General features: G+C 41.7%; 1 pseudogene; it reads left to right on the top strand.

Moving 5' to 3' along the window:
• The window catches only part of LOC132765526 (RNA-binding protein 39-like), an 89,185-nt pseudogene that overhangs the window by 44,602 nt on the left and 19,034 nt on the right, over positions 1-25,549 (top strand).

Genomic DNA, 25,549 nt, shown 5'->3' with positions numbered 1-25,549 from the left:
GATATGACATCACATCATGAAGGAATAATTATCTACACCAACATAGTAGTTTGATAAGGATGGTGTATAGCAGAGCTGTTGTCAGTCAGCATGGATAATATTGGCCTATGTCAATGATTCTGAAATTTGAATATCCGTATGTAATTGAACGTCAATTTTCAGGCCGTCGGATAGCTTACTATGTTGGCTAAGCTTTCCATGCCTTAATTCCCACACAATCTGAAGAGCAGGGTTGCAACAGTGGTGGCGGCACGCAATTCCCTGAGATTTCAGAGTCAAAATCTGAGACCAGGAGGGAAGTCCTTGCGATGTCATATGGCAGCCAAGGGTTGGTAATCTCTTGGCCTCTATGGCCAGAGGTTGGAATTGCTTCTGGGTCAGCTGGTTGTACAAATAGACATGAGGCACTCTGTATCAATGAGCCCAGAAACAGGGTAAAGCCAAGATAAACTGAGGTCATCAGAAAAACCAACAACACAGAATCTGAAGAAAAGCTGTTTTCCTGATCCAACAACGCCTTCCTTATTTTTGTTGAAAGAAGAAAAAAGAATGCTGCTTGCTCCAGAAACATGAGAACATTTTCTATGGTTGCAGGAGTGAACTGTTTTCAAAGCCCAATGTGACCTGTTTGCTTTGCCTGAATCTATTGATTCTGCCCCTTCCTCTTCTTGTCCCTGCTCAGCTAATTGAGAGCAAAGTTCTCAGCCTGCAACAACTAAAGTAAGTCGAAGCAAAGGAGAAATTTGGGAGAAACAGAGAAAAACTAGAATACTTTTAAAATATCAGAAAAGTGGGATGACAGAGGATTATTCCAGACTGTCCTTGCCAAGCAAAGTCAGTTAGAGAACATGTAACTCCAACTCATAGTCTGATCCTATGCTCTAGCATCATACCCAAATCTTTGGTCCAGACATAGAGTGTTTTTGAAAGACAACTTCTGGAATTTGACTATAGTGGCTAAGGATTTCGTAGAATTAGTCTTGATCCAGACTACTGGTAGTTTGTAGAGAATATCAGGACCAGCCCTTATTATCAGGATGATCCAATGCAGTCTCATGTAGAGGCCTGTATAAGCTACCCAGCATGAAGAGCTACATCCTATTAGTGACATATGCAGTCATCTTTTTTCAGCCATTGCAGAGATTGGAATTTGCTAACTCTCATTTGCAACCCTTCAAGACTTACCTCCTTCCTGTCAACACAGCTGTGTATTACCTAGGCAAACTTCTAGAGGAATCCCATGAAGCATCCAGCTATATCCTTATTACTGCACAGTGATGATATTCTTCCTCAGGAATCCAAGGATGTCCTGGGGAAAGATTCTGATGTTTGTTCAGATTTTTAAACACCTTTTGATCCCTGGGGGGTCCCCTAAGCTACAAAATTTGTTTTGGGAGCCACATATCTTACAGTCTACATTCCTGAGTTAGAGGAACATAGTCAAATGCTAGAGGAACATAGTCAAGTGTCCCTGGCATCCATAGTCAAGTGTGACCCTGACAGGACTTTACCCTCCATCCCTCTATGAAGCATGTTGAATAAAGAATATGAAGATTATCATGCCACAACCAAAATGTTAATACAAAAAGCATATCCTAAATTAAGCTATGTATACAGGTAGTCCCTGAGTTACAAACATCTGACTTATACTCATAGTTAAGAACACGGGTGAGACAACAGGAAGTGAGAGAAATCTAGCCCTTGGAAGGGAAATCCACTCCTGGAAAATCCACTCCACTCTTTCTTTAGAAAGCTTTTCACTATGTATCAGTTTCATTAAAACTTGGTCTTTGGAATGGGTTATCAGAAATGAAATGCTTAATGTATTCCCTGAAATATAGCACAGAGTGCTTCATGCACTGTGACCTTTTCAGCATTCTGCATTTGTATTTTTATTAGCAATGTTCTCTTTGCAAATTTCCTCCTTGCCCTATCAGCACCAGTTGCTGCCATTCTGAGTTATGAAACAAAAGCAACAAATATAATTTGGAGAACTCTTTATGTGTTTACATTTTTCATAAGCAAAAGGGGAGGGGGATGCCAACCTTCACTTATTAGGCACGTTTTAATTATTTTGTACATTGGATCATACTACTACCAATTTAGAAACAGTTCTCAGTGCAGAAATTGCCGATTCATGATATGCTTCCTTTGACAACTAAATTTTAAAAAGTGGAATATTTCAATGCTTAAGAAAGTTTGCTATAATAGTTTGGCTTGGAATTTCTCAATATTTTTTTTACCTTCATTACTGGTATTTTCTAAAATTATTTTCAACATATAAATCATCTGGCATATTGTGTTCAATATTGAATAAGTAGGTTTAAACCTCACTTTCCAGTGCATATACTAGATGCAGTGCAATTTTACATATCTTTAATCAGATATAAGACCGACTTAATAAGACTCATACACAATGAATTATGTTTAGGACTACATCTTTACATAGCAATCCTAGACATTTTTACAGAGAGGTAAACCTTTTGTGTGTGTCCAGTGGGAACTTCTGTTTTAATGTCTCCACAATTTATCCAGCTTTAGGTGACTGGTGGCATCCATGCCAAACGTGCTTTGTAATTACACTGGATTTCATAAGAACCATTCAAAGTGCTGAAGCACTTTTGGCACACAACTCAGCAATAACAATATCTCAGTTAAATTCAGATTGTACTCTGAAATACATTCACATTACCACTAAAATGGCAATCACCTGCTGCACCAAAACTTGCCACCTTCTTTTTTTGCAAGATCAGAGAGGGATTCAACCAATTATTCATCTATGTAACATCTGTGATATAAAAGATACAATCTCCATTCTGCTTCCTGGACTGAGTCACAGCTGAGCTGGATTTGATCATTCTAGTCTTGGCTCTCTTTCAACTCCTAGCAGCCAAAGAGAGTGGTCAAAGGCATTTGACCTTGAAGGTGAATGGCTAAAGTAAAAAAAAAACACAATTATAATAAAACTCCATATTTGCTGAGTATCTGTCCCAAGGTGCATAAGCACACACACATACATACATACATACACACACACACAAATACCTAAAACTCTGGATAATAACCACCTCTATTTTTAAATTGACTATACTTGGGCCAGAGGCAATACCATAGAATCACACTTGAGGACCCAGAGAAGACGACAAAAAATTCCAGGAGGGAATTTCTTTTAGAGTGTCAGTAAGTGAAACTGAGGGCATCGAGTCTGTAGATAAGAGTCATACTGTACAGATTCTTTACAAGGACATCATGTTGGTGGCATACCCTGGTTTAAGTCAATCTCTGAAGGACTTCTGCAGATAGTGGAATTATTTATTTGATGTTCCCACTTTTCTTCTAGCTATTGAATGTCCACAGGGGGTTGCAGTGGCTCTACAGAAAGTATGTGGGGTGTTTGTTGAGTGGTTTGCTGAAGCACAGTTCTATCTGTGGAACTGCTACACTGTGATGAACCGTGCAAGATCTTGGACTATTTCTGAAATTAGCAACACAGCTTTCAGTGGGATGTTATAGCCATGTCATGGTGGGTTCAAACTCCTTTCAGAGTATGCTTTGTTTATTACCTTTTCACAGAAGTCACAATATTGTTTACTTTGACATTAAGCTACAGCAATGGCATGCAGTGAAACCTACACACACACACTTCCAGGGTATGAGGGCATGTGTTCATCAAATAGCTGTACTGTTTTGCATGTGTTTTCCACAAGACCCATAGGAAGAATGGTAACAGCAGGAAACCAAAGAGTATGGACAAGCAATGTCAGCATTACACCCAAACCCCTCTAGGAACATATCTACTTTCTCGCCAACATTGTTCATGCTGGATGAGATATTCTGGATGTTATAATTTTTAAAAACAAACATTTTTTTAGACTCTAAGTTGGAGACATACCCAGTTATCACCAGTGTGAGGAAAAAGCTAATCTCTACTAACATCCCATGCCCTTCGGAAGCAGACTTTCCTTGATTTTTTTAGTAACAACTTATACTATTGGCTTTAGGGCTGCAGGAATAGCACAGAACTAGGAAGATAATGTCACGGCATAATCCCTTGGCCAAAAGATAAGTAGATTATTTTGCCCTGTGTTGTTATCACCTGTTGTAAGAGAATTGGAGATCCTTTGACCACATACAGGAAAAGGTTAATTAAAATAAACAATTTATGGTGATGGTTTTAAGAAGCTTATTAATTAAAGAATAATCACAGTTCCCTTTGGGCATGTATCTGAAAGGGGTTTAAATACAGTAAGGTCCCTCCACCAGCAAAAGGGGAATTCATGTAGTAAGGGTGCTAATGGTTGTGTTCCAATCTGTGATAGGCTCTAAAATGGGGTGCTTTGACCAGGGTAGGAAGGAGCCCCTTTGGATCCACAGGATAATAAACCCTTCTGCTTCCTCAAGATAATCCCAGATTTGCCCCCTCAACTAATCCAGCTGTTGTTCTTAAACCATAATTACATTTATTTATTTGTTTGTTTGTTTATTATTTTTATATATAGTAAGCATATACATATAGAATGTGAGGAGATTCTAGAAAAGTATTCCAAAATCTTTTTCATAAGCAAGTGTCTTATTATGGACAATACGAGTTGGAAGTGTTCAGTAATCAATGACTTACTGCTTTCCCCCCAAAACAAAGCATGTTAGTGCAGACGTTGGACTCATAGACATTTGGAATGACAACTTCAAATGAGCCTCTACCTTCAAAAGGAGTCTATTCCATTATCTATTGCCTCTAGGTTTTTGCTAACATTCTTTCTTTTAATCTAAAGCTATCATAGCTAATGCGAGCAATGCTAGGTGCTACAGGCCTACAACATCTGTGCATATATGTATTTCCTTCCCAGTCGTCTGTTGAGTTATGGTAACCCCATGAATTTTATAGGGTTTTCTTAGACAAAGAATATTCACAGGTAGTTTTGCCTGTTTCTTGCTCTAAAATACAACATAGAGCACTTGGCATTCATTGGCAGTCTCTAATCCAAGTAGTAACCAAGGCTTACCCTGCTTAGCTTTCAAAATCAGATGGGATCTGGTGTCTATGGAATTAGGGGCACATTCTAATACTTTGGTATGGCACACACAGTGTTAATTCTTATTGCTTTGTGATACTTTACTGTTATTGTTTTTCCTCCACATGTTCTGGCTTCTTATTGAGTTTAACAACATGAACAACACACATTCTCACATGTGTAATTATGCTGCATGCATGCGCATTTCCAAAGTAGAACATTGATTTAAACACAAGGGATGTAAACAACGTTATATTAATACCGGAAGGAATTATAAGACTGAAATGAAACTTCTGTTCTCTGCCAACAGAAGGCTACATTACAAAGTTGCAATTTTATTATTTTAGTTTTATTGTTTTAAATTAAAGGGAGCAAAGTAGTTATTCCATCTTGCTGATTTAATAGGTTAATAAAGTCTGTTGGCAAACATATTGTTGATATATAGCATAATGGAGCTCTGTTTCTTCATGTTGCGTAAAGTAGGTTTAAAAAAAGTTCCCCAGGGGATGTTTTCCTCCTGTCCTGTATCTCATGGTGACAATGTTTACAGAATAAAGCTGTGCCTGTCATTGCCAGGGGACAAGCCCAGTCTCTCCTGTTCGTTTTGCTTCAACTTCACAATTATCTACCAAATGTTGCATTATTTTAAAGGGGAATGTCTCTATCTAATTCTATATTTAATCATAAATGAAACAGAGGTTTATGCATCCTGTGAAGCAAGAGGACTACATGGAAACGGTTCCTGCACAGTTTGCAATCTATGCTTACTGGATCTCAGTGAGACATATGTCTTAATAGAAATGAATAAGTTTACATTGATTGTTCCGGGAATCAAATTATTGTATTGATCAGCTATATTATAGAATTTTGGGGGATATGAATATTGGTTTATTAAGAAATTAAGTAAAGTATGGTTATGTATGCAATATCTATGTCACATGGTAAAATTCTTTTGGTAGTGGGAGAATACAGAATATTGAGAGTGACTGGTGAGTGGCTGAATATCTGAAGGAATTTTTAAAACATGTATGACATTGAGAGAGAGATAGCTGAGTCTGTCAAAGGAATAAGTTATGGAACTTGTCAGGGAAAAGGGTGGAAATTTCGATAGGAAAGGACATTTAAATTCATTTAGGATTATAAGGAGCTAAAGGACAAGTTACTAAAGTAAATTAGGATTAAAATGTACTAAATAAGAATTCTTCAGTTTCTGCTTAATCAATTTTTTCCCAAGGATGAGGAATGGTACATTAGTACTGAGAAATGTGTAGCCACTGTGTCATTGCTACACCTTTAATTCCTGTGGTTGTCCTGAGTAATGAAAAATACACCATATCACTCAGAGGCTCACCAGGCTCCTCAAGCCCCATCACCGTCCTCCCCTCATGTTGATTCATGTAGGAACCAATGATACTGCTAGGCATACTGTTCAAAAGATCACAAATGATTTTCGAGCTCTAGGAACAAAGCTAAAGCAATGTAATGTACAGGTGGTCTTTTCATCCCTCCTCCCAGTCATAAAACACGGTCCTACAAGGGCCAGAAAAATAGTACAGGTCAATGACTGGCTTAGAAAATGGTGTCAGGAGGAATGCTTTGGCTTCCTTGACCATGGCCTGCTTTTCCAGGAGGATGGCCTACTGGCAAGGGATGAGGTGCATCTCACACGAGTAGGAAAACACCTTTTTGCTCACAGACTCACAAACCTCATTAGGCGCACTTTAAACTAGGCCCACTGGGGGAGGGGGACAACATCCTTACGAACACTACTTTACCCACAATGTCAGGGAACCACCAGAAGGCTAAACGGAGGGCTGCACAAACACAAAAAGGACCAAGTACCAAAAGCACAATAATCCCAATTAAACAGCTCAGGGGAAGATCTCAGGGGCTCACATGTCTTTACACTAATGCACAGAGCATGGGAAATAAACATGATGAACTCCAACTTTTAGCACAACACCACAAATATGATATCATAGCCATCACTGAAACCTGGTGGGGTGACTCCTATTGCTGGAATGTAGACATCGAGGGCTATAAACTCTTTCACAGAAACCGAACAAAGGGGAGAGGAGGCGGAGTAGCCTTATATGTCAAAAACTCTTATGCTGTAGAAGAAATGCATGATAGCAATCCGGGAAACCAGCTTGAAAGCATCTGGATAAGAATCAAGGGAACTGGGACTCAAAAAGATCTTGTTGTAGGAGTCTACTACAGACCTCCAAGCCAGGAGGAAGAACTTGATGGAGTCTTCTGCCAACACTTGACAAAACAGGCACAGAGAAGAGATGTAGTAGTCATGGGCAATTTCAACTATCCCGATATTTGCTGGAAAACAAACTCGGCCAAGAGTACAAAGTCCAACAAATTCCTTGCTTGCCTTGCAGACAATTTCATGGTCCAGAAGGTAGAAGAGGCAACAAGGGGATTGGTTACTCTTGATCTCATCCTAACAAATGCGGAGGACCTGATCGATGCGGTTGAAGTGGTAGGATCCTTAGGGGCAAGTGACCATGTGCTCCTGCAATTTGAGGTACAAAAGAAGGCCGAAACGAAGACAAGTCAAACCCGCATTTTGGACTTTAGGAGAGCTGATTTCCAAAAAATGAAGGAAACACTGAGCAGCATTCCGTGGATACAGATACTAAAAGACAAGGGAGTTACGGATGGATGGGAGTTTCTCAAGAGTGAAATACTTAAGGTGCAGTTGCAAACCGTGCCAACAAAAAGAAAAAATAGGACAAGTGCAAAGAAGCCAGAATGGATGTCCAAAGAACTTCTAACTGTGCTGAGACACAAAAGAGGCATGCACAAGAACTGGAAAAAGGGAGAAATCACCAAAGAAGAATTCAAACAAATAGCCAACACCTGCAGGGAAAAGGTCCGCAAGGCTAAAGCACAAAACGAGCTCAGGCTTGCCAGGGACATTAAAAACAATAAAAAGGGATTCTTTTCTTACGTCAGTAGAAAAAGGAAAAACAAGGAAGCAATAGGGACTCTTCGAGGAGAAGATGGGGCAATGCTGACAGGGGATAGGGAAAAGGCAGAACTACTAAACACCTTCTTTGCCTCGGTCTTCTCACAAAAAGAAAGTCATCTTCAACCTCAGCAAGACGGAGTAGATGAGGGATTTGAGGACATCCAACTCCAAATTGGGAAACAAGTCGTACAGGAATACCTGGCCGCTCTAAATGAGTTCAAGTCCCCAGGGCCAGATCAACTACACCCCAGAGTATTGAAGGAACTAACGGAAGTCATTTTGGAACCATTGGCAACCATCTTTGAGAGTTCTTGGAGAACAGGAGAAGTTCCAGTAGATTGGAGGAGGGCCAATGTGGTCCCAATCTTCAAGAAGGGAAAAAAGGACGACCCAAACAACTACCGTCTGGTCAGCCTCACGCCGATACCAGGCAAGATTCTGGAAAAGATTGTTAAGGAAGTGGTCTGCAAACACTTAGAAACAAATGCAGTCATTGCTAATAGTCAACATGGATTTATCAAAAACAAGTCATGCCAGACTGATCTGATCTCTTTTTTCAATAGAGTTACAAGCTGGGTAGATGCGGGGAATGCCGTGGATGTAGCGTACCTGGATTTCAGTAAGGCCTTCGACAAGGTTCCTTCTGGCAAGGAAACTAGTCCAATGTGGGCTAGGCAAAACTACGGTGAGGTGGATCTGTAATTGGTTAAATGGACGAACCCAGAGGGTGCTCACCAATGCTTCCTCTTCATCCTGGAAAGAAGTGATGAGCGGAGTGCCGCAGGGTTCTGTCCTGGGCCCGGTCCTGTTCAACATCTTTATTAATGACTTAGATGAAGGTTTAGAAGGCAGGATCATCAAGTTTGCAAACGACACCAAATTGGGAGGGATAGCCAATAGGCCTGTCGATTTTAGTTCGTTAATTCGTTTTTCGGAATTTATTCGTTATTTTTAGCATATCCGACGCGATTTCAAAACATTTTTTCAAACCCGGAAGGGTTTAAAAATATCGAAACAGCAGCCCCATTTTTTTTACGAGCTTCAGCTCGTCTCGTTAATGGGATGGAGGCTGCTGAGTGCTGCTGGTGCCTGCCCTTTCCCTTTCCCTGCTTCACCTACGGAAAGCCTGAAGGGACATACTTTCTTCCTCAAAACAAAATACGTATTGAATACTTGCTTGGTCTGTGAAGCTTGGTTGGCAGGTTGAGGGCGGCGTGTGTGGGGAGGGAAACTGATGGTCAAGGCGAAGGCAGGGGAGAAGGGCGCGCGCGCGAAAGGGAGGGAGATGTGATTGGCCGGCGGGGCAGATGATTGACAGAAACAGGAGAAGGTCGTTGCAGCCAAGCGAAGAGAGAGAGAGGAGGGCGCCCTCCTCCTCCTCCTCCTCCTCCAGCTGGGAAGAGAGCAAGCGAAGAGAGAGAGAGAGGAGGGCGCAGGAGCGCGCGCCATCCGATCGGCTCGGGCTGCTGCGCCCTCCTCTCTCTCTCTCTTCGCTTGCTCTCTTCCCAGCTGGAGGGGGAGGAGGAGGAGGAGGGCGCCCTCCTCCTCCTCCTCCTCCTCCAGCTGGGAAGAGAGCAAGCGAAGAGAGAGAGAGAGGAGGGCGCCCTCCTCCTCCTCCTCCTCCTCCAGCTGGGAAGAGAGCAAGCGAAGAGAGAGAGAGAGGAGGGCGCCCTCCTCCTCCTCCTCCTCCTCCAGCTGGGAAGAGAGCAAGCGAAGAGAGAGAGAGAGGAGGGCGCCCTCCTCCTCCTCCTCCTCCTCCAGCTGGGAAGAGAGCAAGCGAAGAGAGAGAGAGAGGAGGGCGCCCTCCTCCTCCTCCTCCTCCTCCAGCTGGGAAGAGAGCAAGCGAAGAGAGAGAGAGAGGAGGGCGCCCTCCTCCTCCTCCTCCTCCTCCTCCAGCTGGGAAGAGAGCAAGCGAAGAGAGAGAGAGAGGAGGGCGCAGGAGCGCGCGCCATCCGATCGGCTCGGGCTGCTGCGCCCTCCTCTCTCTCTCTCTTCGCTTGCTCTCTTCCCAGCTGGAGGGGGAGGAGGAGGAGGAGGGCGCCCTCCTCTCTCTCTCTTCGCTTGGCTGCAACGACCTTCTCCTGTTTCTGTCAATCATCTGCCCCGCCGGACAATCACATCTCCCTCCCTTTCGCGCGCGCCCTTCTCCCCTGCTTTCGCCTTGACCATCAGTTTCCCTCCCCACACACGCCTCAACCTGCCAACCAAGCTTCACAGACCAAGCAAGTATTCAAATACGTATTTTTTTTTGAGGAAGAAAGTATGTCCCTTCAGGCTTTCCGTAGGTGAAGCAGGGAAAGGGATTGCTCACGCCGTAGAGCAGTAAAGATGGCGGCGCCCAGGAGAGCAAAGTGATAGCGTTCTGGAGGGGGATCTTTTGGCCAAGCAGGTAGGTGGCTCCTCATAGTTACTCACTCAGGCTATTTATTATAATAATAAATAATAAAGGTGGGAAAGAGAGAGAGAAATATGTTTACTAGGCCTGTTTGATCAAGAAAAAAATTGTTTCTAAAATGTTTTGTAAATAATTACGAAATTTCGTAAATAACAAAACATTTTTTTGGAAAGTTTTGTAAATATTTTAAATATCGAAACAAAAAAACACCCCAATTACGAATTGATTTTAGAAACAAATTTTTTCTTGATCAAACAGGCCTAATAGCCAATAGTCCAGAGGACAGGAGCAGGATTCAAAACGATCTTGACAGATTAGAGAGATGGGCCAAAATTAACAAAATGAAGTTCAACAGTGACAAATGCAAGATACTTCACTTTGGCAGGAAAAACGAAATGCAAAGATACAGAATGGGTGACGCCTGGCTCGAGAGCAGTACGTGTGAAAAAGACCTTGGAGTCCTCGTGGACAACAAGTTAAACATGAGCCAACAATGTGATGTGGCGGCAAAAAAAGCCAATGGGATTTTGGCCTGCATCAATAGGAGCATAGTGTCTAGATCTAGGGAAGTCATGCTACCCCTCTATTCTGCTTTGGTTAGACCACACCTGGAATATTGTGTCCAATTCTGGGCACCACAATTCAAGAGAGATATTGACAAGCTGGAATGTGTCCAGAGGAGAGTGACTAAAATGATAAAAGGTCTGGAGAACAAGCCCTATGAGGAGCGGCTAAAGGAGCTGGGCATGTTTAGCCTGAAGAAGAGAAGGCTGAGAGGGGATATGATAGCCATGTATAAATATGTGAGAGGAAGCCACAGGGAGGAGGGAGCAAGCTTGTTTTCTGCTTCCCTGGAGACTAGGACGTGGAACAATGGCTTCAAACTACAAGAAAGGAGATTCCAACTTCCTGACTGTGAGAGCCATTCAGCAGTGGAACTCTCTGCCCCAGAGAGTGGTGGAGGCTCCTTCTTTGGAAGCTTTTAAACAGAGGCTGGATGGTCATCTTTCAGGGGTGATTTGAATGCAATATTCCTGCTTCTTGGCAGGGGGTTGGACTGGATGGCCCATGAGGTCTCTTCCAACTCTTTGATTCTATAATTCTATGATTCTATGAACCTTGTGTTGGGAGTCAGCCTTCTGGAGCAATTGAAATTATGCTGCTGCCAAGTAAAGTCCCACAGAATGACGCAAACAGCCTCCATGGGGATGCTGTGGTGAAGAGTTGCAAGAAGTCTACACTAGGGACCCTTTCTTCTGCACCTCACACCACCACTTGGTTGTAAGATGGAGTTGTGCACATCATTCTGCAGTGCCCTGGTTGCCAGCAGCCCAGGCCTTCCTTTCACTAGATGATTGACTGGTTGTGGCAATAGTATCATGATCACAGATTAAAATGCTAAGCAGTTATCATGTTCTCAGTCTATCTTGCAATGTTATAACTGATTGACAGATGTCAATCAGAGTATGTATGGTAGCAGCAGCAGTGGTCCAAGAGTAGTGGTCTCCAGTTCAGGGCTATGCCAGAGCAGTTAGACTGATATTCCACTGTCTATGGACAACTGAAGAAAAAGTTCTTTAGATGACTGTAGTTCTGCTCGGCTGGAGTAAATTTTCCCAAGATAACCTAAGGGTACGAGGAGATTATATGGGAGGATGTGTATCTAATGTCATTTGAGCAGCCATGGATTTGGGAATCCATTGGGGCGGGGGGGAGGTGTCAGGTCACCAAATCCCATTAGATAGTAAGGGCATACCGTAAAATAAACTTCCTGAGTAAATTTAATGCTGCGGATCCTGTCCCCTCCTGTCCAGCTGAACACTTTGTATGTGTTCATTATAACTGAAATAACCACTGCCTCCCTGTCTTCTATACAATCCCCTTTGCAACCAGCCACAGATTGTACACGAGGGCTGCACAACCTGTGGTGTTCCAAATGTTTGGGCTTGCAACTCCCAGAAGTCCAATGGTCAGAAATTCTGGGAGCTCAAGTCCAAAACACTTGGAGGGCCACATGTTGTGTAGGCTTTTGTATACCCCATTCTTCCTGGTTATTCCCACACTTGGATGGATTAGGACCTTAAGAGGATGTAAGCATTTAAAAGATTTTGGTAACTCCATATATTTCTAATTCAAAATATAAAGAATAATAAACTGCAAAAGAAAATTTTATTTTTCAAAATAAAACAAAACTAACAGTAAAATGTAAAACAATGTTTATTTTTGTGTACTTCCACTTTATTTGTATTTGAAAAGTTTTCTCTTTAGTTTTTCTAATTGCTAAATATTGTGTTGTGCAAGCCCCTTTCTATGGAACCTTGTCCAACTGTACCATTCACAGTTTTGCTTATTATTATTATTATTATTATTATTTAAAATTACTACTACTCCTACTACTAGTAGTAACAGCAACAGCCTCTCACTTTTGTCTCTTGATTGAGATGTAAAGTGGCTCACAACATTAAAAAGTGCAATTTAAAACAATTAATCAATTAAACAATTAAAACAGGTCACCCCCCCCCCCCCCCAATACTTTAAAACTCTTAAAAAATTAAATACTTTACAACACACACATATCCTCCTGGCTTGGTTTTTAAAACTTTCATCGAAGTCCCACTTCACTTGACTCAGACCAAGATGGTCTTTGGTGCAGACAGAATGCTAGGTTCCTCCAGCTTAATTATTTTAAACTGAATTATGCAGAGGTCCAGAAATATTATATTTATGCTGAGCTAGAGCAATGGCTATAGGAAAAAAATGATGTCTACAGTATATGTCCAATAATGGAGTGTTAAGTGTACCTGGCAGCATTTGACTGCCATGGTGCAATTAAGTGAAGGGCTGTGTAAGGAGGTACTGGAAACCTCCCTGCATAACATTAAAAATGTACCCTTTTAAAAAAAATGGTTATGCCAACGTAAATCAACAAGAAGATTCCAGACAGACATTTTAGTCATGTGGGATTGCATTGTGTCATTTATAGTTACTTCCATTTTGCATTTCAATTATTTCTGACATCACTCATTAGCCTATCTCTTCACGGAAAGATAAAATTGTTTTGCTTGATCTATTTTATAGGAAGGAAAGGGAGGGGTTGCTACAAAATAATGGATGAAAAAGAAAGCTACTACCAACCCACTAGGCATGAGGGGAAGTACTTCTGTCAAACCCTACATCTGAAAGCCATTTTACACACTGTCTCATCCTTGTGCCTCCATTTACCTGTCGACCCATGATTAATGAGCTGTTCTTCAAAGTGGTAGAGAGATGCACAGCTCCATTAATAAGGATTGTTTGTAAACTGCTGCCACATCATTGGATGAAAGATGCCATGTAAACAACTGTGATTAACAAAGAAAGTTCTGATAGAGAGAGCAAAGGCACACTTGGAGAATACTGATTACTACATAGAGGACCAGGGCCCCTTTGAAGAACATAAAAAGAGAAAAATCCATTATGTTCTTAAAAATAGAGTTTCTCCTCTGGTTACTTTTTAAATAAATTTGAGAATGTTGGTTTCCTAAAGATATTCATTCTTGGAAATGTTTTGATGTATTTTGTGCTCTGGAAGAGGTTGATGCTGCAATTCTAGCCCCCAAAATGAAGAGGTCACGCAAGGTGCAAACAACACACTTAATTCTGTTTGCAGTTATGACTACCAACCTGTTCTGTAGGGGCAAAGGAACCAAAATATTTCCACCAAAAAAGCAAGAGCCCCCCTTCTAATAGGGAGGGCAAGGATGGACACCATGAAAGTTGAATCTTTTAAACTGCAAAAAACTATTTATTTTGTGGCAATAGCAATAACAACAAACAAGCATACAGGAATGCAGTCAAAGAGTTTGTCACAACCCCCCAATGGGGCAGAAGAGATTTTATCACTTTGGTAGTAAATGAAATATACATTTTCATTGGTTTCCAAAGATAAATCCTTTCATTCGTCTAAGCCAGCTATACAGTTGTTCATTAGTTGTTTATGATTTTGATTGACATAATTTCTCAAACAATCAGCATTTTCTGTAAACATAGGCTACTGCAGAAATAAGCCAATATGGTAGTAAATCAGGACATATAGGCATTGGGAAAATATATGAAAATCCCCTTTTTAAAACCACGTCCCCTCTAGTTCTTCTTTCTTTCCATTTCTTCATCAGGATTCAGCCTGAGAACCTTTCCAGATGAATGCAATACAGCACAGTTGATAGATGTGTCCTCAGTTTTACTCCTATGTTCTGCAAGAGCCAGATGCCTTTCACTGAAGCAACATTGCTATTGTGGTAATAAGCACATTTGCAGCTGAGCACAGTGGTCCTCTTCAGAAGACAATAATCATTGAACAGTTACAGCACTGCTTTTAAAATATATCACTGAATAGAGTTGGGTCGTATTTGCCTGCAGAGGCTTGTTGCTGCTTATTCTTATAATTTATACAGACCTATTACAATACATGGTGCTTTACAAGTAAAAGAACAACAAAACATTCCCTGCCCTTGGTCATACAATCTAATTAAAGCACGACAGGAAATTAGATGACAGGGAAAGGGATTTCGTCCAGTGAATACTCCCTTTCTTCTTCTCTCCCTCTGAGGCAAGGGCAATGGCAGTTGGGATGGAGAAAGGGCCCTTCGTCTGCTTCCGGACCTAGCCATGATTCTATGGCATGCCAGTGTACTTCCCAAGACATGGTAATTGCCTGTCTCTGAATTCAGCCATCCAGTCCCAAGAAATTGAGTAATTTTTAAAATTCTGCCTTACAATCCTTTCATGTTCAAACAGGCTTGTGCTCTGAAACTAAGAGTTACTCGCCAGTGGAACCTAGTGACTGCCGTATCAGTTGGGACTTCTGGTTTTGACCTTATTTTAAATTAGTTCTCCAAGAGGCAAAACCCCCTTTACTAATTATGACCAGCACTTTGGATTAAACTATGAAATGAATCCATGGAAACCACCAACTGCCTGCTTGCTTGCATGCTGGTCACTTCTGTGGCGAGAGAATCAGCCGTCTACGAAGATGTTGCCCAGGGGACGCCTGGATGTCTTGCAATCCTGCGAGGAGGCTTCTCTCATGTCCCCCTGAGCCCTGCCACATGCACAATGGAGGACCTTCTTGCAGCAACACCAGAAGCACTCCAAGTGGCCAGATACTGGTCAAAGGACATTTAATCAACGACCAAACTCACACATTTTGTATTTTGTCTGTTTGTTTGCTTTGTTCTGTTAGAAATGTAATATAATTTGATTGGTTGTCCTGACACGACAAATAAATAACCAACTGCCTCTGTTGCCATTTCTCGCTTTTTCCCCTAGATATTCCTTATCTTTAACACTTGTATAGAAGGCAGGTAAAACATGGTCCCTGTCATGCAAGGAATATATATACAGTAGACTTCTGCATTTGGGACTTACCTTGATATGTTTTGTGTTTGGCTTTCAGTGGGGGCCACGATCCATTTTCGTCTGTCCCTCTCAAAATTGGGAGGTTGAATATTTGTTTTCAGTTTTTGTTTTATTTACATTTGTGGGAGAACACTTCATCTATAGGCTGAAAGAGCCTGGGCCTATGGGTACAGGCTTCAGGCCTACGTATCCGGGCCTGATAGGTCCTACAGGCATGCGCCACGTAAGAAGCGCTCCTTACTTGGTGCTCGGCTGCAGGCCCTGCCAGGCCCAGGTATGTATGCCCAAAGCCTGCACCTATAGGCCCAGGCGTACAGGTGTAGGCTTCCGGGCCTATACTCCTAGGCCTCACAGGGCCTGCAGCAGAGCTCCGAGTAAAGAGCGCTCCTTACTCGGTGCTCAGCTGCAGGCCCTGCCAGGCCCCACACAATCCATTTGAAAGGCAGGCCCACCTGCCTTTCGTATCGATTGCATTTTTGTTTCAGGAGGGACCTTTCTGTTTTGTGCCAACCAAATGGACAGAACAAAACAGAAACACAAATTAAATGAATGGGACAAATTTTGGGCACATGACTAATATACAGCCAGTGTAAATAAGGGATACTATTGGTTTTTGTCCAAATTCTTATTTTAATTCATGTTCAGGATGAAAAAGATAGACTTTTAAAGGAAAGGCTAAGTTTGTTAGAAAATGAAAAAAAAATCTTATCCAAAATTATAGTATTTTAAGATATGCAGACATACATTTTAGCACTAATTTGATTTGTGGGGTCTTATTGATAATACAACCTGACTGGAATTACCACTTGAATTGCACCAAAACATAATTTCTATTTGGAGGATTCCTTCTTTGCTGAAATGTCCATGTAGTGTTCAGAAAAGACAAATAGGCTTCTGTGAAGCTAGAGATAGATACAGAGGAGATCATCCAAATCTAGAGAGGAAAGAAGATAACAAGGCAAGAACAGAAATCAAACAGGCAAGATAATCTTGGTAAGAAAGGAGAAAATTAAAACCTGGAATACAAATGAAATTCAATTAGTGAGAAGGTTAATCAGAAAAGTGGTAGGAATCAAGGTACAGGTTTTGATTTCCTTAACTTGAATATTTAAAACCTGTATGTTACGTTGAAATGACAGCAAGCCAAGAAGAATTATGAACATTACAATAAACATAGATTCTATTTACTTCAATGTCATGGCAGTGCACTCAGTAGTTCTGTGAAATATTTATTAATCTTAAGACCTGCTACTCTAGGTGATGAAGAAACAGAAGTAGGACAATAGAAATACCATAGTTGTAGAAATCAGCAAAATTTGGGACCATCATGGGCTCATTGATACACATTGTATGAAGATTTAATCCTTGCAAAACAAGATTGTGAGAAATGTGGCCCTCCGAATGCAGACACAGAATCTCAGAGTTGGAAAAGGTCACAACACATCTGGTTCAACCCACTTTTGCAGGAACACAAACTAAGCACTAGAGAAAGATGCTCATCTGACTTCTGTTTAATGACCTCCAGAGGGGGGTCCACTAAGTCAGTCTATTTCACTGTAGAACAGTTGTTATAGAAAAAAATGTTCATTCTAATATTTAGCTAGAATCTCTTGTCATTTGAATCCAATGGTTCATTTTCTAGTCTCCAGAACACCAGAAAACAAGCTTGCTCCATTCTCTATATGACATCCCTTTAGATCAGTGGTTCTCCACCTGCAGGTCCCCAGGTGTTTTGGCCTACAGTTCCCAGAAATCCCAGCCAGTTTACCAGCTACTAGGCTTTCTGGGAGCTGAAGGCCAAAACATCTGGGGACCCACTGCTTTAGATCTTTAAACCTGACTCTCATATCACCTCTCAGTTTTCTCTTCCTACCCACCTCTCTAAGTTGTTTCATAAAGAACTGGGTTTCAAGATATTATATCATCTTGGTCCTATTTCTATGGACAGATTCCAGCTTGCAAATATCCTTCTTGAACCGAGGTACCCACAAGTGAACACTGCATTTCTGTTGAGGTCTGGCCAAAGGTAGAATATAGTGGTGCTACTGCTTCCCCTGATCTGGACATAATATTCTCATTGATGTAGCCTAAAATTGGCTTTTTTAAGCTGCTGTATCATTGTGTCAACTCTTGTTTAACTTGTAGCCAACTGAATTTCTTAGAACCTTTTAAGATGGCTTGCTCCTCCATTTCCTCTCAGACCACACAATGAGCTGAACGTACCATATCTAAAAACATTGTTGGCAGCTTTAGGAATACAGAAAACTTAGATCAGTGGTTCTCAACCTTTCTAATGTCGTGACCCCTAAATTAAGTTCCTCATGTTGTGGTGACTCCCAACCATATTTTTGTTGCAACTTCATAACTGTAATTTTGCAACTGTTATGAATTGTAATGTAAATATCTTGATATGCAGGGTGTATTTTCATTGTTACAAATTGAAAATAATTAAAGCATGGTGATTAATCATAAAACACAATACATTCAGAGGAGTATGGACAATGGATTATGGGATCTGCAGTATCTTCAACTGATATAGCTCTGAATTCCATAGACCACTGAGACCCTCACAAATTATAGACCTGGACCAAACTTGGCACAAACAGAACCCCAATGACCAATAGAAAATACCGGAGGGGATTGGGAACAATTGACAGTGATTTACAGCAGATGTAGTTCACCTACATCTGGAGAGCAGATAGCCAAGGCCATGTGGGAAGCCTTGCGCTTGCCCCTCGCCCTTTTCAAGCCCAGCAGGGCTGAGAGGCAAGCGGTGAAGGCTTCCTGGATGGCCTTGGCCATTCGGGGAGCCTTGCGCTCACCCCTTCTGAGCCCAGCGGAGGTGAGAGGTGAGCAGCGGGGAGCCTTCTACTTAACCCTCACCCCTTCTGAGCTCAGCAGGGGGCAAGGGTTGAGCAGTGTGCTTTCTCCCACACATGCCTTTGCCTCCAAGCTCCCCCTCCTGACCCCCTGCAGCCCTGTGGGAAGAGGAGGAGGAGCCAGCCAGAAGTGCCTGGCTGTTTGGCTTGCACAGGGGCAAGCACAGGGGCCATGACCTTTCTGAGCCTGATGGGGGCGAGAGGTGAGTGGCGAAGGCTCCCCAGATGGCCTGACCATGTGAGGAGCCTTGCGCTCCCCCCTCACCCCTTCTGAGCCCGGCGGGGGTGAGAGGTGAGCGGCGGGCAGCCTTCTGCTTAACCCTCACCCCTTCTGAGCTCAGCAGGGGGCAAGGGTTGAGCAGTGTGCTTTCTCCCACACATGCCTTTGCCTCCAAGCTCCCCCTCCTGACCCCCTGCAGCCCTGTGGAAAGAGGAGGAGGAGCCAGCCAGAAGTGCCTGGCTGTTTGGCTTGCACGGGGGCCAGAAGCCATTTTGGAGAGCCAGCTGGGGCAGGGCCAACCAAGGCAACTTTGTGACCCCCAGAAAATGGCCCAGCAACTCCCTTGGGGGTCATGACCCCAAGGTTGAGAACCACTGACTTAGGTGAAGTAAAATTATTTGCCAGTATAGATACAATTCTCTGGGATGTTCAGGTAGAACAGCTTTTCCCCCATTGCCTGTTTTCTGATCTCCCCCCCCCCCCCGCTCCCCCATATTTTAGCTGGAACTTCTGTGTGACAATAATGTACTTTACTACTGCCCTGTTGTTAGGCAGAGTGAGGCAGCTGCCTTGGACTGCAGAATGCAGATGTTATGAAAATACAGCCGTCTATGGTCATTCTTCCCTGTCCTGATGTCTCTAGTACACCTCTACCCAACCTGGTGGTGCCTCTTAAAGAACAGGAAAGGTCACACTGGGGGCTTCAGAAGGGATTGAGGTTGAAGGTTTTATGAATGGACCTCAACCCAGGATATGTGACAGTGATAAGGGGCCTGGACCCAGCGCAAAGAACAGTAAGACTCCTCTGCTTTATTACTGACAAGAGCAAAAGTGGATTGCTAAAGAAGTGAGGGAGAAATTTGTGTGTAAATGCAGATTCTTTACACTATCAGCGCTGACATTAAATAAAGGCCAGCAAACAAAATACATCAGGTATTCAGCCAAGCAATTAACTATGAACATAGTCAATTTCACCACTCCATTGACTTGTTTGGAGTGAGAGGAAGTGGCTTTAATTAGGGACCAAGGAAATGGAACAAACAGGCTCTCCACCTCGACCCACCCACCTGCTTATCTTCCTTTCATACAGTTATCAGGCTATCAGTCCCGGATCATTGCTTCTAAAGGGAGCTTGATTCCATTTGCTTTACAGAAGCCAACAGTTTTAAACCTACAGAACCTTTCCTATTTTTGTTTTTACAAGTTTGTATGATGACAATCTGTAGCCTTTATCTGGTGTTTCAGAATTATTCAAGTGCATAGCACACATTATTTCACCAACTTTCACAACAATTCACTCTTCCAGGATGGTACTATTATGTTCATCGTAAAGTTGGGGCAAGGGCTGGAATGAGAAGTAGTGCCATATAGTGCAATCATGGACTCATAGAGTAGTAAGATAATACAAGGGCCATCCAGTCTGATCCCATTCTATCATGCAGAATGGTGCTCATCTTACATTCTGAAACATTATCTGGCCCTGATAGTAGTGAACTTGGTAATGGCCTGTGTCCCACTCCTCTTTGTGGCACATTATCTTGGCTGCAGGGATATGGCTGAAATATTAGAATGGTACTACAATTATTTCAATATTCTCAGAGCGCATAGTAATCTTTCCTAGCCATACTCAGTACAGCTCCATGGTTTTTAGGTATACCTGGGCAATAGCTAGTTTTGTTGAAGGCTTTCATGGCTGGAATTATTGGGTTGCTATGAGTCACTGCAAAGTTATTCAATTCTAATCAAATCTGCTAATTCCAACATTCTCACCTGCTTCAAACAGACAAGGGGTTCTTTCTCCCACCCAGGACATTCCACAGATAGATAGATAGATATATATATATATATATATATATATATACACACACACACACACACACACACACACACACACACACACTCCACTTGCCTCATTTCCAACAGACCTCTGAAGAAACCTCTGAGGATGTTTACCATAGATGGAGGTGAAACATCAGGAGAGAATGCTACTGGAATATGGCCATACCGCCCAAAAACTCACAGAAACCCAATAGCTAGTTTGTTCTTATCTGTACATCTTCCCACCTGCTTTGTAAACATTTGCTTTTTCTGGGTCTCTTGCCTTCTCCTCAGTCTCTTTGTTGAACTACCTATCCAGGCCTGCCTGTTTGACAGTCATTTCACATGAGCATAATTGTCTTGAGATTTCTATTTCTAGCATTATATAATTATAACCACAACTACTTCTAGAACTAATGTTACAGGAGACAGACAAGAAGAAACAGTAAATATCACAGAAGATATTTTAGAATAATTTCATAAATCTCTTTGTGTATGTGTGTCTAGTATCCTCATGAATTCCACAGTGTTTGCTTAGTCAATTAAGATTGGCAAGTAGTTTGCCATAGCTTCAATCTGAAATATAGTCTACAGCATTTGTCATTTTTCAGAGGTCTTCTATTCAAGTGGCCACATCCCACTTAGCTTCCAAGATAAGACTGGGACACCTTCCACATAGTTGAATAAAATCCCACATTATTGGCTTTGAACTGGAATATATGGAAATTTGGACTCAGATAACCCAGTTAAAAGCAAATATTGTGGGATTTTCTGCCTTGATATTCTGGGTTATATGGTGTATAGAAGGGCCCAAGGTCTGCTACATTCAGGATATTTAGACTGAAGGCACCAGATCTTCTCTGATCTTGGACGCTAACTGGGGTAGGCCATTGCATGGAGGAATGACAAATGCTGTATGCATCTGTAGATTTATTTATTTTATTTGATACACTTGTATACCGCTAATATCTCAGCCTGTGCGGCGACTCATTGCGGTTTACAACTTGTTAAAATACAATAGTCACTTAAAAATATAAAATAAGATATCAAAATACAAGACATAAAACATACATAGTATGAACATACTTAGTATCGGGCCACCAATACAAGTCGAAAACATCTCATAGTTAAAATCGTAATTCAGTTCGTTATCCTTGGTTGCAAGTCCATGGTCAAAATAACCTTACATCGGAAATTAGTTAAAAACTTGCTCGAACATCCAAGTTTTTAGATTTTTCCGAAATGCCATTAGCGAGGTGGCTGATCTTAGTTCAATAGGGAGGGCATTCCAAAGCCGGGGGGCCACCACAGAAAAGGCCCTATCTCTCGTTCCCGCGAGCCGCACCTGTGAAGCAGGCGGGATGGAGAGAAGGGCTCCTCCTGAAGATCTTAGGGTCCTGGTGGGCTGATAGGCCGAGATACGTTCGGATAGGTATGTAGGGCCAGAACCGTTTAGGGCTTTAAAGGTCAAAACCAGCACTTTGAATTGGGCTCGGTAGCTGATCGGTAGCCAATGGAGCTGGTACAGCAGAGGAGTTGTGTGCTCCCTGCGCCCTGCTCCTGTTAATACCATGGCTGCCGCCCGTTGGACTAGTTGAAGCTTCCGGGCCGTCTTCAAAGGCAACCCCACGTAGAGAGCGTTGCAGTAATCAAGGCGGGATGTAACCAGAGCGTGGATTACCGTGGCCAAGTCAGACTTCCCAAGGTACGGTCGCAGTTGGCGCACGAGTCTGATGTGGTTTTATTATTCAGACATGATTTTAATAGAGTTATTCTTAAGTGCTACAATAATCCAGTGCTTGTGAACATGTAATCTATTTCTACAAGGAATCCATAAGCATTTTATTTTGGTAAGAGAGCCTCATTATGGGAATCCCCATGCCTTTGTGCAAACACAAACAAGTACACTGCAGACATCTTCTAGGGGTCACACTTGTTCCTTCTGATTTACTACAACCTTTCTTAATCATCCAAGCTAATGTCTTATTAAATAAGGATTGCTCCTTTCTTCACATGTACAGTTTTACTTTCATGGCCAAAGTACACATGGTAGCCGATGAGACTTGCTCACTGAAAATGATCTACCCCATTATATTCTCTACCCATGATAAGTAATTTTGTTTACCTGTTACATTATTATATCACGAGTATCACTTTCTGCATTTGACCTCATAGGCCACCATTGGTAGAAAATGAAAAAGCACAACATGATCCTGTCATAATATGGATAAGTGAAACTGTACATTTTTGGGTAGGGAGCAGGCAGTTCATTTTTCGCATATCTCCATATCTTCCAATAGTGTATTGTACTGAAGAACAAATAATTATTCTTCAGGGACATTAAAATATGCTGCCATACAATAAGATTAGCATTATCATCTACTGATAAAGGTGAAAATGAAAATACCTTGTTTCCTGACTTTCTGACTTATACCAGAAAAAAATACATCAACATGGTTAAATGCTGGCAAGTAACATTGCAAATGTGGGCCGTGTTGGGTGTGGGATTCTGGAAATTACAGTCCAAAGAAGTAACTTTTCAAGCTCTGTTTCCTGAAGAACAGGAGACAGTTTCACCACATTGTACACTACGTTTGCACATACAAAATTAAGCATTATCAATTTGAGCACATTTGTCACAAGACTTTCTTCCAAATTGTCTCTTTCCATCACAGTTCATTCACATTGTCCCATACTTAATTCTCATATGGGCTTGTTTTCTCCAGTGGGAAACTGGCTTGTCATAAGGTGTATTATTGCATGCATATCAGCTGGAGACAGGTTTCTGCTGTGAGCATCTGCCTATATGTCAGATGTGTAGTAATAATGAATCTCACTCCCTCCTCTCTCCATTCCCTGCCCTGTCAACCCCAGAAAAAAATGGTCTCAGTATTATCTTTCCCAGGTAGGTGACAGTAGAGGGAAATCTTTCTGCAAGACCAAAAGACCTTCAATATAAGTACAGAACCTCAGGAAGATGAAAGTGAGAAGATTTGAGCTTATTAAGTACATGTCAATAAGGGCGAAATGCACCTGATGCAGCTGACAGGAAGGAAAAAAGATGACTTTAATATTGCTCGCTTCCTGAAAGCAATCCAGTTAGTCAGGGAACAGAAATATCAGAGTGAACAATCACATTATTCTCTACATTGGTTTTTCTTCTTCTCCAACTAACTTTTAATTTTGCCTTGTAAGATAGGAAATTTTCTCCCCCCCCCCTTTTTTTTTAAACTAAAGCAAAAATATGCAGAAGGAGAATTTGTATGCAATTAATTGAATGCACTTTTCGAACCCAAATGACACACAGACTCAGCAAAATCATAGTATGTAGGAAGTTAGCCAATACTTTTCTATACTGAGCTTGATTTAAAAGATGTCCTTAAAGGCCTTCTGTTGTGCACTGGCTAGTTATGAAAGGCTGGATTCAACAAAATTGATTGAACATGGGATGGCAGTCTACAGATAAAATCTGAAGTACACAATAGGTCTTAGATCCTGTAGAGACGGTGAAGCATCCTTGCTTCCCAGAGTAGTGTCCCATAGACACAGGGGTATCTCCTCTTTGGTTAGTGTACAGGATAGCACTTGGCAGGAAAACACTTCTGTTCCACTCATTTCTCATGCAGTGGACATTTCTTCCTTGAATGTTTTAACAAATGAGCCTAACCTGATTGTGATAGACTCCAGAATCAGGAAATGTTCCACTATGATCATTCTCAGTGGTGAATTCCAGGAGTTATAACAAAAGATATTTTCTCAATATCTGTCCATACCTTTCTGTCTAATACTTTCACATTATCCAACAAGCCTATCCCAACAATCCCAAGATTTGTTCAGAGGTGGTGTTGCCTTTGCTGAGATGTATGACTTGCTCAAGGCCACCCAGTAGGTTTCAATGGCTGAGCAAGGATTCAGACCCTGTTTTCTGGAGTTGTAGTCTAATGCTCAAAACAGTAACCATACTGGCTCTCTTGCAATAGATATTAGATACCAATGCAAACATCCACTAAATAGATAATATGAGGAGGAAGCTCTGCCAACCACTGATTTGCAAAAGAAAACCTCCAAAAACACAGTAAATAAGCAAATTGAATTTCTAAAGTCTAGACAATTGTCTAATAAGGCGGTGTACCAGATTTTACATTAACTACACTTTGATTTGAACAGCAAGAGCACATCCCTGGGGATTCCTCTCCTCCTTGGATTAGTTCCCTTCATTTGCATTTCATGAGTGACAGACATGAAACCTGCTCCCCTATTTCATGCATAGCTTCTTTTCCGGCAGACATGCACATAACTCATTAATTCCTTCACTCTGTGTTCTGTTCCAATAGTTTTCTCATTCTCTTTTGACCTGACATATCTCTTCAGTGTACCATATGTTTTACAAAATGTTGTGCTTTCATTATTTTCTGTCAGAGTATTCATTTCATTACTTTATTTCAGCTATAGGCCATGGCGATAAGAAAGTATCATTAGGAAGAAAAAGCTGCACCACCAAAATCTACTTTAAAACACAATTTTAAATCAAAACAATAAGAGAAATTAAAGCAGGGATGTGTGTGTGTGTGTTTGGGGAGAGGGCTTCCCACTCAAATTGGAGGCAAACTATAGGAAAACCCTGTTTAAAAAGCATTTCCTACTTGTTCCTGCTTTTATCAATTTGCCATCCAATTTGGACAGTGTAACAGAAGAATGGAAGATAACTTAGAATATGTCCTGGGAGTGCAAAATTGGCCTCCAGTCTTGCTGAAATTGACCGCTGTTGATTTTAAAAGACATTTCTGCCAGATGTGATACGATGCTGTTCAGAACCATGGAAAGCTCACTATGTGGGTAGATCTA

This window comes from Anolis sagrei, chromosome 2 (genome assembly GCF_037176765.1).
Source record: "Anolis sagrei isolate rAnoSag1 chromosome 2, rAnoSag1.mat, whole genome shotgun sequence".
NCBI classification, from domain to species: domain Eukaryota; kingdom Metazoa; phylum Chordata; class Lepidosauria; order Squamata; family Dactyloidae; genus Anolis; species Anolis sagrei.
The sequence above is the reverse complement of the archived record's forward strand: the minus strand, read 5'-3'. Positions and strand labels throughout refer to the sequence as shown.